This window comes from Equus caballus, chromosome 19, assembly GCF_041296265.1.
Source record: "Equus caballus isolate H_3958 breed thoroughbred chromosome 19, TB-T2T, whole genome shotgun sequence".
NCBI classification, from domain to species: Eukaryota; Metazoa; Chordata; class Mammalia; order Perissodactyla; family Equidae; genus Equus; species Equus caballus.
This window is the reverse complement of record NC_091702.1, coordinates 44,478,953-44,490,555: the sequence shown is the minus strand read 5'-3', so window position 1 is coordinate 44,490,555 and position 11,603 is coordinate 44,478,953.

Below are 11,603 nucleotides of genomic sequence, written 5' to 3'. Positions count from 1 at the left end.
CACACTCACTTGGAGGCCTAATATCGTTCATATTAATTTCTCAGCTAAAGCTAAGGCCCAAAGAACCTCATCTTGAGGTCCTGGGGCACCGAGTCCAGGCCTGGCTGGGGCATACACTGACCCCTGAGAGCCTTCAGGCAGGTGGGTGGTGCCGAGCAGTGAGTTTTTCAAATTTCTTTTAACCAGAAAGTCCTGACAGAATCTTATTTGAAGGCCCAAACCAGTTGAAAGCCACGTCATAGTTGAAGAGGGAGTGAGCGGTCTGAGCTGGCCCAGGGCCCCCCCATCCTTGCCCCGATAGTGCCCCTAACGTGACATAAATGGCCTGGGTTCTGCAGAGCACAACTGGAACACCACTGTATATGGCGACGAGCTCGAGCTTGGGAGCAGCTTGAACTTCTCTGCATCTCAGCTTCTTCACTGTAAGATGCGGGAGACGACACTACCTACCTCACAGGTTCTCGTGAGAGGTGGAGGAGACAGTGGAAGCACATTTGTACCGGGCTGGTATTCCACAAGCATCTGTCCCCTTTCTCCTTTCAGCTGGACTCATGTTTCCAGTCACCAGCACACCGAGTTTCCTCCCTGGTTCAGTGGAGAGCCTGCTGCCGCACCCCGGGGCTCAGCAGGACGTCACTGCGTGGGACAACCCACAGCTTGTCTTCTAGAGGGTGTCCAGACCATCCTGTGTCCTGTCTCCAGAATCTGACTCCTGGCGAGGGAGGGGTTAACACAGTGCGCCTCCCCCACAGGGTGAACTTCAGTCAGGAGAAAGGCTGATCACAAAATCGCTGGGGTGAACCAAACCTTTTCAGTGCCCCCCAATGGCAACCCAGGGAACTCGCCTCTCACAGCCCCTGCTGGGTGCTTACTGTAGGCTAGACAGGCGCCCAGTGCTTTACACGCATTATCTTGTTTAATCCCCACAGCAACGTGGTGCAGTGGATACCATTATGTTGTTTCGCAGGTTAGAAAACTGAAGTTCACAAAGGTTAAGCCAGTAATCCCCAAGTTTGGGGGCCTATCAGAATAACTGGGGAGCTCTTAACATGCACGTTCCCGGGCTGCACTTCAGATCAAAAGAATCAGAATGCAGTTTTTTAGGGTCAAAGGTGCACACCTATCCAGTGGGAAGACAGGGCTGGGACGAGGGTGAGACAATCAAGGCTGCCTGAGCCAGGGTGCACCTCCCTCGCGGGTGCCCATCCGCTTTCAGACCCAGCAAGCCAGGGCCTTCTTACAACCTATGCCCCAGGTGTCCCCTGGCCTCATCCTGGTTCCACCCACCGCAAAGCCAGAACTGAGATGCAGGCCTGTCTGTGGACAATCTAGCCATGAGGTTACTACAGTCCCAGGAGGCCTTAGGGCAGAGCTTCTCACACTTGAATGTACATCAGAATCATCTGGGGGGGGCTGGTCGGGCTCCACACTGAGATCCACCGCCTTCAGGTGGGAGGAGAAGCCAGCATCTAGGGCAACAGCTTCCTTCTCTAGATTTCTCCCCTAAGGGTCTGTGATGAAGTGCTCAGAGCAGCTTCAATGCCCCACTCTTCGACCCCAAGATATGCCAAACTGGGCTTGATTTCCCCATCGCCCACCTGCCCCCCAGGCACCTTGAGGCCAGGTGTCCTAAAGCAGCTCCAGTTTCCACAAGAAAGGATCCTAGGGAGAGGGTGTAAGGTTTCAGCGTGGAGAGGTCAGGCCTTACCACGTCAGGACTGATGGGGGCTCTGGTCTGACCCCTCCGTGGGGACCCCATCCATCTGCTTGCGGGCTGCTGGGAGGGCGATGTTACGCTCGTGTTTGTTTCTCTGCTTTTTGCAGCTCCGAGTTTACGGGAAAAGACGAGCCTCATCTTAAAGTTCCTGGGTTCTCCCTGCTCCCTCGTTGAGCAATTGTCCTGAGAGCAGTTGCAGACATTTGCGCTAATTAGTTAATTTAATTTTATGTGCGCCTTGTTGGGGACCGAATTCAGTGTATCAATTAATGGCAGCTCACATGCAAATGAGTGGAATTCACAGTCCCCAGACTTTAGGGTTTTGGTTTTGGTTTTGGTTTTGAACAGCCCGTAAGGCCCTAAGCCAGCACTGGGTATTTCCTTCTGATCCTCAAAAAAGTGTTTCTGATTCATTAAACACCTAATCGCGCAGCTCTTGAGGGAAGTTCCTACTAAAAATGAAAACCAGCCTCCAGCCTCCTCCTCACTTCCACCCCCACCAACTGCAGGCTCAAAGGCCCCTCGCAGCTCTCTGAGGTTCCCTGACACCCTGACCTGCTCCTGACCTCTGACCCCGATCTCATCCTCCCGATTTTACCGTTCGACCCTGGGCCCATGGTGGTTTGGGGAAAGAGCTCTGAGTTGGGTGTCAGGACATGTGAGCTCAGCCCACTGACCAGCTGTGTGTCCTGGGCAGTCACCTCTCCTCTCTTAGGCTTTGGTTTCCTCCTCACATACAGGGGCAACAGGATGGCGGTTTCTGCCAAAGGAAATAGGAGACCCTGCTGGGAGGATGAATGTAGAGCAGGCATGATGGTGGCCCTGGGGACTGGGAGGGGAAGGACTTCCTCCGGGGTTTTGGGAACCGGATTTGAAGGTGGGAGGGGAGGGCGTGGCGCGGGTGAGGGGTGCGCAGGTCCTGGCTGGGGGAGGGGTGGTTTGCAGCATCGCTGGGCTGCCCTGTTATCTTTGTTGGCAGCTGCACTGAGGGGGCCTCCTCCAGCGTCAGGGGGCTGCGAAGTTCCCTGGGAGCCTCTCATCCCAGGCTGCGGGGACAGCCAGCAAGGGCTGACCAGAGCCTGCGTGTGGACAAGTTCAGAGAGCTCAGGGGGGCCCAGGCTGGCCCTAGGCCGACCATGACCTAAGAGAGAGAAGTCCCCGTCCCATCCTGAGCCCTGAGAAACACCTGCGGCCTGCGAGGCTGGCCTCAGTGGCCTAGGCCCTTCCTCAGTGGACGTGGCCTTGCACTGCGAGGCCACCCACCTTCTCAGCAGCAGCCGCACAACGAGTGGCCCTTTCAGCCTATTTGCGTCTTCTCAGAGGTGAAGGGACTGTGACTGGGAGGCACTCAGGGGTCTCTAGACCCACTATTGGGAGGACACTCTCTTTTTTTATTATTAATTTTTTTTTAAAGATTTATTTTTTCCTTTTTCTCCCCAAAGCTCCCCGGTACATAGTTGTATATTCTTCATTGTGGGTCCTTCTAGTTGTGGCATGTGGGACGCTGCCTCAGCGTGGTTTGATGAGCAGTGCCATGTCCGCGCCCAGGATTCGAACCAACGAAACACTGGGCCGCCTGCAGTGGAGCGTGAGAACTTAAGCACTCGGCCACGGGGCCAGCCCCTTTCATTATTAATTTTTAATTTAAACATTTTATTTATTCATTTGTTTACTTATTAAGCTTTATTGAAGTATAATTGACAAACAACAGGAGGACATTTTTAATAAGTACTATGTTGGGAGCATGGAATCACTTATTTGGATCTTAAAAAATAGTTTCTTATTTTCATTCAAGCTGGTAAAGCAAGACATCTGGTTATTGGAAAGAACTAGCCTGTCACTCCTTTCGAGCTGCTGTAACCAACTACCACAGAGTGGGTGGCTTATAAACAACAGAAGCTAACTTCTCACAGTTCTGGAGGCTGCAAGTCCCAGATCAGGGTGCCAGCGTGGTCGGGTTCTGGTAAGGGCCCTCTTCCGGGTTACAGACTGCCAAATTCTTGCTGTGTCCTCACATGGCAGAAGCTCTGTGGGGTCTCTTTTACGAGAGCACTAATCCCATTCACGAGGGCTCCAGCCTCGGGACCAAAGGGGCCCCCCCACCCATGCCATCATATTGGGCATTAGGATTTCCACATACGAATTTGGGGGATGCAAACCTTCAGACCACAGCACAGACTATGCTGACCTCTGCGGGCCGCTCAGCAGTAAGGGGCCTTGAGTCCACGAGCCGTCTGATCCCCTACTGAACTGAGCAATAGCCAACGTTCTTGAGCACTCAGGACAGTGTGCTGGGCACTGGACATGCATTAACGCGTCTAATACAACACTTCTGCCCAGAAGCACTATACTCATCCCCACTTGGTACCGAGGAAACCGAGGCAGGGCACAGTAAGTAGCTTACCGGAAATCATAGAACTTGTAAACAGTGGAGCCAGGAATCAAACCAGGCCTGAAAGTGGACTCTTGGTTTTGCAGCCCAGAGTCCCACTCCTGGCTGCTTCTCCAGGTCCGGCCCCACCTGGAGGTCCCTGACTCCTGTGACAGGCAGGAACTCACCTGCCTGTGGAGCAGAGAGACCTTCCCCCTGGAGCGAGGACTGGACACTGGGAGGCGGTCCGCTGGCAGGCAGGACACCTGGGAGTGGCTTCAAGTTCAACACTGGATCATCGGGGCAGAACCCGCGTGTGGCAGAACGTTTAAAAAAGGTTCTAATGTCCTATTTCTGTTGAAATATAATGCAGCTAGACAAGACGCCTGTGTGTTTGTTCAAATGGTTTGAAAGAGACGCTGCCGACCAGGAGGGGAAACAGCGAGCAAACCCCGGTGCTTGTTCAGAAACTCTAAAAACAAGAAAACCGTTTTTGTTTGTTTTTTAAGGAGGCAGAAAATTCTCAAACCACGACTGGGAGATTGAAGGAATGAGAGGGGTTTGTGGACTCTTCGATGAGAAAGAGGCGCGTCCTTCCTCACAAGCTGGAGAGATGGAAGGGCGGCTGGCTGGATGGGGAGTCGGGAATTCTCTCCAAAGCCGGGACTCGGAACCCCAGGAGGGCTTTCGCAGACCCCCAAGGTCCCCCTCTCTAACCCCTTGCCCCAGATTCTGGTGGCTCTCCCAGACGAGGCTCGCCCTGTAGCCTCGATTACTGCTAGGGCTGTCCTGGCACAGGGGGCAGGGGCAGCCGAGAGTGGGCGGAAAACCAGGGAGAATCAGCCAGGCGCGGCCGAGTTATGAGCAGATTTTCCCCCAGGCGTTGTATTGATGAAATCGAGGCTAGAAAGGTCCAAGTTCAAAGGTCTGTTTACTTTATTATCTTTTTATCCCGAGGAATGTGCCAGTCGAGTTAATGTTTATTTTATTGATTAATCTCGTTTTAGGCACGTCAATAAGAGTCAATGCTACTTTTATAGGAAAAACGCAGTTTTGCGGCTGATTTCACATCTCCGGCGAGAGGTTCTTCCTGGGCCCATTGGCTCTACCGCCACCTGGCGGCCACTTCCTCTAGAGCAGGGTTGGCCATTTGGGTTGCAGGCCGGAACCCGAGTCCTTTTGGGTTACAATGATCCAGTGAGTTAATGTATGGGCAGTACCTAGTGCGGAGTAAATGTTTAATAAACTGTAACTATTACTCTTATTGGAAAAGAACTCGATATCCCTCCGGGAGTCTGTTCTCATCCTTTCCATGCTGAGACAAGTGAAGCTACAGGAGGCGCGGCCCCCACATCAGTGTCTGCCGCTGCTGAATCAGAGGCTGAGAGATATTGCCAGGTTGGGAGGGATGAGCCAAATCTAACAGGCAACGTTTAACAGAGAGAACGTAAGTTCTAAATTATATACGTTGTCTGCCAAGTGCACAAATATGGGGATGCCTGGCTGACAGAAAAGATCAAGCCCAAACCGCTGAGGGATTTTAGGAACAGATAGTTCAACCAGAGCCAGTTGGGTGACTCCACACTGAAAATTCTCATTTTATCAGCAGCCATGAAGGAGCAACGTAGATGACAAGCCTTTAAAATGTTCGTATGCCCTGACGTCGTCATGCCACAGCTAAGACTCTACCCAGAGGAAATCAGAAATAACTGTATACACAGATGCTCATTACAGTATGATTCACGAAAGTAAAAAGTAAGAAACAATAAATGTCCAATAATAGAGGACAAGTGAATTAAACTGTGGTTTATCCCTGGGCAGTCCTTAGGATTTTTCCAGAAAAAATGCTCATTATCTAAGTCCATAAATTGGCAAAACTTTAAGGAGAAATTGACAAGTCCAACATTGAAGTAGGTGATTTTAATACAGCTCTCTCCATAGTTGATAGATGAAGCAGATAAAAAATATCAGTAGGGAAAAAGATTTGAGCCCCCAATTTGAAGCTTAACATAACGGCCCTGCGTGGTACACGGCGCCCTACACCTGGAAGGCGTGTTCTTTTCAAACACACACGGGGCATTCCTAAAACTTGACCACATGCACACGTGGAAACTAGCAATTTCGGTACCTGGTGCTAAATTCTAAGACAGGAGGAACGGGGACCTTTGGGATCCAGAGGCTTTTTGATTTCAAGCTCAGGGAAGACCTCCCAGAGGACGTTGTGGCTGAGGTGAGTTTGTGAGGATCGTTCTCCAGATAAAGGAGATGGGGCTGAGGGCTGAGCCCGCCTCAGGCAGGAGAAGCAGAAGGTCCAAAGGCCCTGAGGCAAACGCAAAGCGAATGAGTTTGGGGAGCGCGCAGAGCACCCCAGCGTTCGCATCCCTTGCTCTCCACAGTGCCGCGTTCTCCTAGTCATCCTGCTCCCAGGCGGTGGCCCTGTTGTGAATATCCAGAGGTCCCACCAAAAGCTGCGGTTCAGTTTCCATCTCTAATAGGAGACGGGGGTCTTCAGTTACCTCCACGCCGGGGCATGTCCCCCAGAGAGGAACATGAGCTGGGCCTGAAAAGGAGCCGTCCGGAGCTCAGGTGTCACGTAGGCTTGGTGAGCTCACGGCAGGTGGGAAGGTCACAGGACTCCCTATGGTCGGCGACAACTAAGGAAACCCTCTGCCCATCCCCCAGGGGATGCCTAAAGAGCCTTTGAGGGCCTCCCTGCAGGCCGGGCCAAGCAAGGAGGGATCCAGGACCCCCGGGCTTGGTCTAGCCCTCACTGTGTGACCTGGCTCGCATGGAGTTCTCTGGAGTTCAGGCCACCTGCTAAACACAGGTATCACTGGCTCCCTGCTCACTGTGCCAAGGTGTCACATACACAGGCTCATGTTTAGGAGGGAACTCTAGAGGTGTTGGCAACAGTAATTGTCCAAAGTCGCTGGATGGTTGAAATGCAGTGTTTATCCCAAACCTTCATTTCAGCCAATTGCTTTCTTGTGTCCTCCCCAAACCACTCTCAATGTACCCCTGACCTGGTGTGGGGACTCGCTGGATGCCCTTTCAGTGCCCCTCCCTGGCTGCTGAGCAGGTGGTGAGCTGTGATAGCCAGAGAGGCTTGGGTAAGCCACACAGGCCTGTTAGCTCAGGAGACAAATGTGGAGAGAGAATACTGTCCAGAAGTCAGGGATCTGCACTCACGGCCCGTGTGACTGTGAGCAAGTCACTTCCCCTCTCTGGTCCCGGTTCCTCATTTTCAAAATGAGGGGGAATCATCTCTAAGCTCATTTTTAGCTGAAGATTCTGGGAACCTATCAATCACTGAAATAATTGGGTCTATTTCAATGGTCAGTTGAGCAAATTCTTAATCAGAGGATACCGTCCCCTCCATTGACTCTCCAGGGCTGCTGTGGGGTGGAAGGAAGCGGAGGTGGGAATGCCTGGGCCTCTGCTGAGCCAGGGACCAGGAATGAAACCTCCCCAGGGGCTGCCACCAGGACTTGGGGCAGTGGGGCCAGTTCTTCAGTCATCCTCACCTAACCAGCCCAGAAGCACAAGGGGAACTCTATCAGGTGTTTCTATCAGGCTTGACCAGCATTTTTGGTATGCTAAGAAGATAATCCTCCGTGTGTGTGTGTGTGTGTGTGTGCTTGCGTATGCCCATGCGTGTGTATCTACAGCCATAGATCTATCTACAGATAGATATAGATATATACATAGAGAAAATTGTGATCTCTCTCTTCACATATATATGAATACACCTGTAAAGTGAATCAAGAAAAGGAGACTTATGTGATGAAACGTGGATTTGGTTCTTGAGCGTTTTTAGGGGTATAAAGGAAACAGTGAAGATACCCAGTTCACAAAGTGGTGATCTTCAGCTTGCTGATGGGAACTCAGTGGTGCCTACATACCAGCAATGTGCAGTCCTCCTGCTTCCTGCTTACGTTGGGCTGACCTCTGGAGGGTCATACTTAATTCTGGGTACTAAGGTTTTTTGGTTTTTTTTTTTTGAGGAAGATTAGCCCTGAGCTAAGTGCTGCCAATCCTCCTCTTTTTGCTGAGGGAGACTGGCCCTGAGCTAACATCCGTGCCCATCTTCCTCTACTTTATATGTGGGATGCCTGCAACAGCATGGCTTGCCAAGCGGTGCCACGTCCGCACCCAGGATCTGAGCCAGCGAACCCCAGGCCGCTGAAGCAGAACGTGAACACTTAACCGCTGTGCCACTGGGCCGGCCCATGGGTACTAAGTTTTGAGAAAGATTCTTCAAACCAGAGGCTTCCAGGTAATATCAGCTCAGGTAGGGTGGGGTCTGGAAAGCATGTGCCTGATGGTTGAAAGAACTGGGCATTCAGAGCCTGGACAAGAGCAGACAGGAGGGATGTTGTAATGGCACGAGAAATGGCACTGGGAATAGATAGATTAGGATAGAAAGAGAGTGGAGTTTTTACCAAAATGTAGTAGAAGGAAGAAAGATTAGTTACAACGGTCACACCCATATCCACACACAGTTTCATCCTTCCATTCAGCCTGCTCCTCTCAGTGACTTTGTTCATTCCCAGGGTCCACTTTCCATCTATCTGCTAATGTCTCCCAGCCCCATCTTCAGCCCAGACTCTTCCAGAGCTTCAGACCTGTGCATCCGACTCCCCCCTGCTCACCCTGACCTGGATGTTCTCATACACCCCGAGCTCAACATGGCCTAGAGTGAACTCTTCGCCACATCCATGACCTGGGACCATATTGTGAAAGCCTTCAACTTTTATGAGCTCCACTTGTACTGACCATGTCTGGAAGGCAAGGAAGGGTATGGGGTTGTCATTTATAACTAAACTCCAGAGTAGTGGTCATTGTTTCCATTGCCTCTGTCCTTAGAATGAGGTGTTTTCAACTTGGCTGCTCATCAGAATCATTTGGGAATATTTTTGGAAAATGCAGATTCCCAGGCCCTACCCAAAAAGTCCATGAATCAGAATCCTATGAATTTTAACTAACTTTTTTCAAATTTGGAATCCCATTAATGATATCAATGAAAGTCAATTATGCTGATTAACAAGTCAAATTTCACCACTGAAAATTCATTTCTCACATTTCTTCTCCTCAGTAGGAAAGGTAAGGATTGATTTTGAGGGAATGAATGCCTTGGCCCTTACTCCCACCCTTAACCAGAAGACACACCTACTGGCTCAGTGCTCTCCACCATTCTGCTAAAATTTAGCAACTGTGGGAAGCATTATCCACTTGATGCCTCCGGATGGAATCGTCCCTTCCTTCTGCCTCTCTGGGCATTGGGTGCTTGCTTGCACAGTATTAATTTGTTCTCACAACCATTCTGTCCTTTTGGAGAAACTCACAAATAACTTTCTCTCCCTCCCTCCAAACTGGAAGCTCAGGAGCTGAGTAGGAGAGGGCAGGAGCTGAAAGGTGCCCATAATGTCCACATTGGCCCACACCAACTTTCAGTGGGCTCAAATCCTGCGCCTTAGCCGGGTATGGCCCTGAGTGTCATGCCTGACACTTGGTTCTCCTGACAAGAATCTGTCATGTTGGAACCCCAAAGCATTTGTTGGTCAACTTTCAGTGCCTTTGATAACTTTTCTCTTTGAACAAATAAAATATAGTTATTTTCACCTCGTGGGCAGGGGGTGAGAGTGGGGGTAAAATTTAGGCAATTTTAAATGGTAGATCGTTGCCAGATTATTTTTAAATTAACATGGGACTGTAATTGGACAGGCATGCGCTAGAATGCACCACCCTGTTCCGGGTCAGCCGCTCCGGCTACCTCCCCTGCCGCCCACTCTTAATCCCATTTTGACCACCGCTGCGCAGGAGGCTGAGCCAGAGTCGCTACGTGAAAATCTGCAGGGGCAGCTCTCTCACAGATAAACAAGAGCTGACTTTGTCTTTTATGAACCACATGTTCAAATTGGAACCAGGAGAACATGAAATTCACTCAAGATTATTGGAAATACACTATGTATCACTTGATGTAGGATATAAAACTTTATTTCAAAAAATCCCCACGCAATTTATCCTATAGATGTACTCTCATATGAGCATAAAGACAAGGAGATTCATTGTATCGTTTATCACAGCCCCACACTGGACACCACTCTCATTTGCATCAATATGAGGCTAATTAAATAAATTATGGTCTATGTGGAATACCACATGGCCAAAAAGGGGTTGAAGTGTGTGTACTGACGTGGAGCTATCTTCCAGATTACGTTAGGTGTGCGCTGGATGCTCCCATTCGTGCGTGTGGAGGGGTGCATACACGTGATGATAGACTATTTCTGGAAGGAATACACAGGAAACGCACAACAGCGGTTACCTTTGTGGAGATGAACAGGGAGCCAGAGCAGTGAGGAATAAGAGGAAGGACCCCACTTTCCACGCACAGGCCTTCAGCACCATTTGAATTTTCTTTTTTTTTTTTTCTTACCATCTTCATATATTAACTTAAAAAATTTTTAACGTTCTATTGAAATGTCCAGTACGAACCTCACAATCTGAAAGAGACTTTGACGTGTCCTTCATCGTTTATGTTTATAATACTGTGTGGTCTTCTTTCATTTGACCTCTTTTACTTCCCCGGCCGAGGACAGGGGCACAGACTTTGGCTTTCCTTCGCCTTTATGTGCTTATTGTTTAAAACTAGTCTCTACCTGTTTCTCCGCTTCTTATAAATATTAGGAGATAAGTAACTTTTTCATTTTTGTTGCACGCATTTTGAATCAGCCATTGCCTCACACTATGTCGTCATCCTCTGCGTGAAGGAGTGCGGCATGCACACCCCAAGCACATTTCTAGTAATAAGGGGAGGCGGCAGATGTGGACACTGCCCTTCCATTCCGGGATGCTGTAGCCACATTTTGCTGATAACCTAATTCCTGATATTTGTTTGTTTCAATCTTCTGATGTTAATTTCTTTAGTTAACATTCCCTGGGGAGCCACTTTTGGAGGGAAGATGAGCGCTTCTGTCACTGTGATTGCCCACGTCTGTATCCATTTCCAGTGGATCCCCACGGTCGAGGACATGTGCTGACTTTGATAAAGTTCCTACCGGGCCACATCATCTGAGGCAGTGTTTGTTGCTATTTTTCTTTCGGTTGCAAAGCAGTTTGATGCATAGTGATATTTTTTACAAAGATTATTCCTATCATCTGCAGGTGTGTGGTGTTCTTTTAATAGATAATCTGCTTTGGGTAATTATTTTTTATTTACACTTTAAAAAAATTAGCCTTTTATTATATAAGTAATACATAACGGTGCAAAAATTTCATTTGTACTAAAATACACTAAAAAGTAAAAGGCTGCTGGGGTCAGCCTCTGGTGTAGTGGTTAACTTTGGTATGCTCTGCTTCGGGGGCCCAGGTTCACAGGTTCGGATCCCATGCACGGACATACGCCACTCATCGGCCATGCTGTGGCAGCATCCCACATATAAAGCAGAGGAAGATTGGCACAGATGTTACCTCAGGACTAATCTTCCACAAGCAAAGAAAAGAGGAAGATTGGCA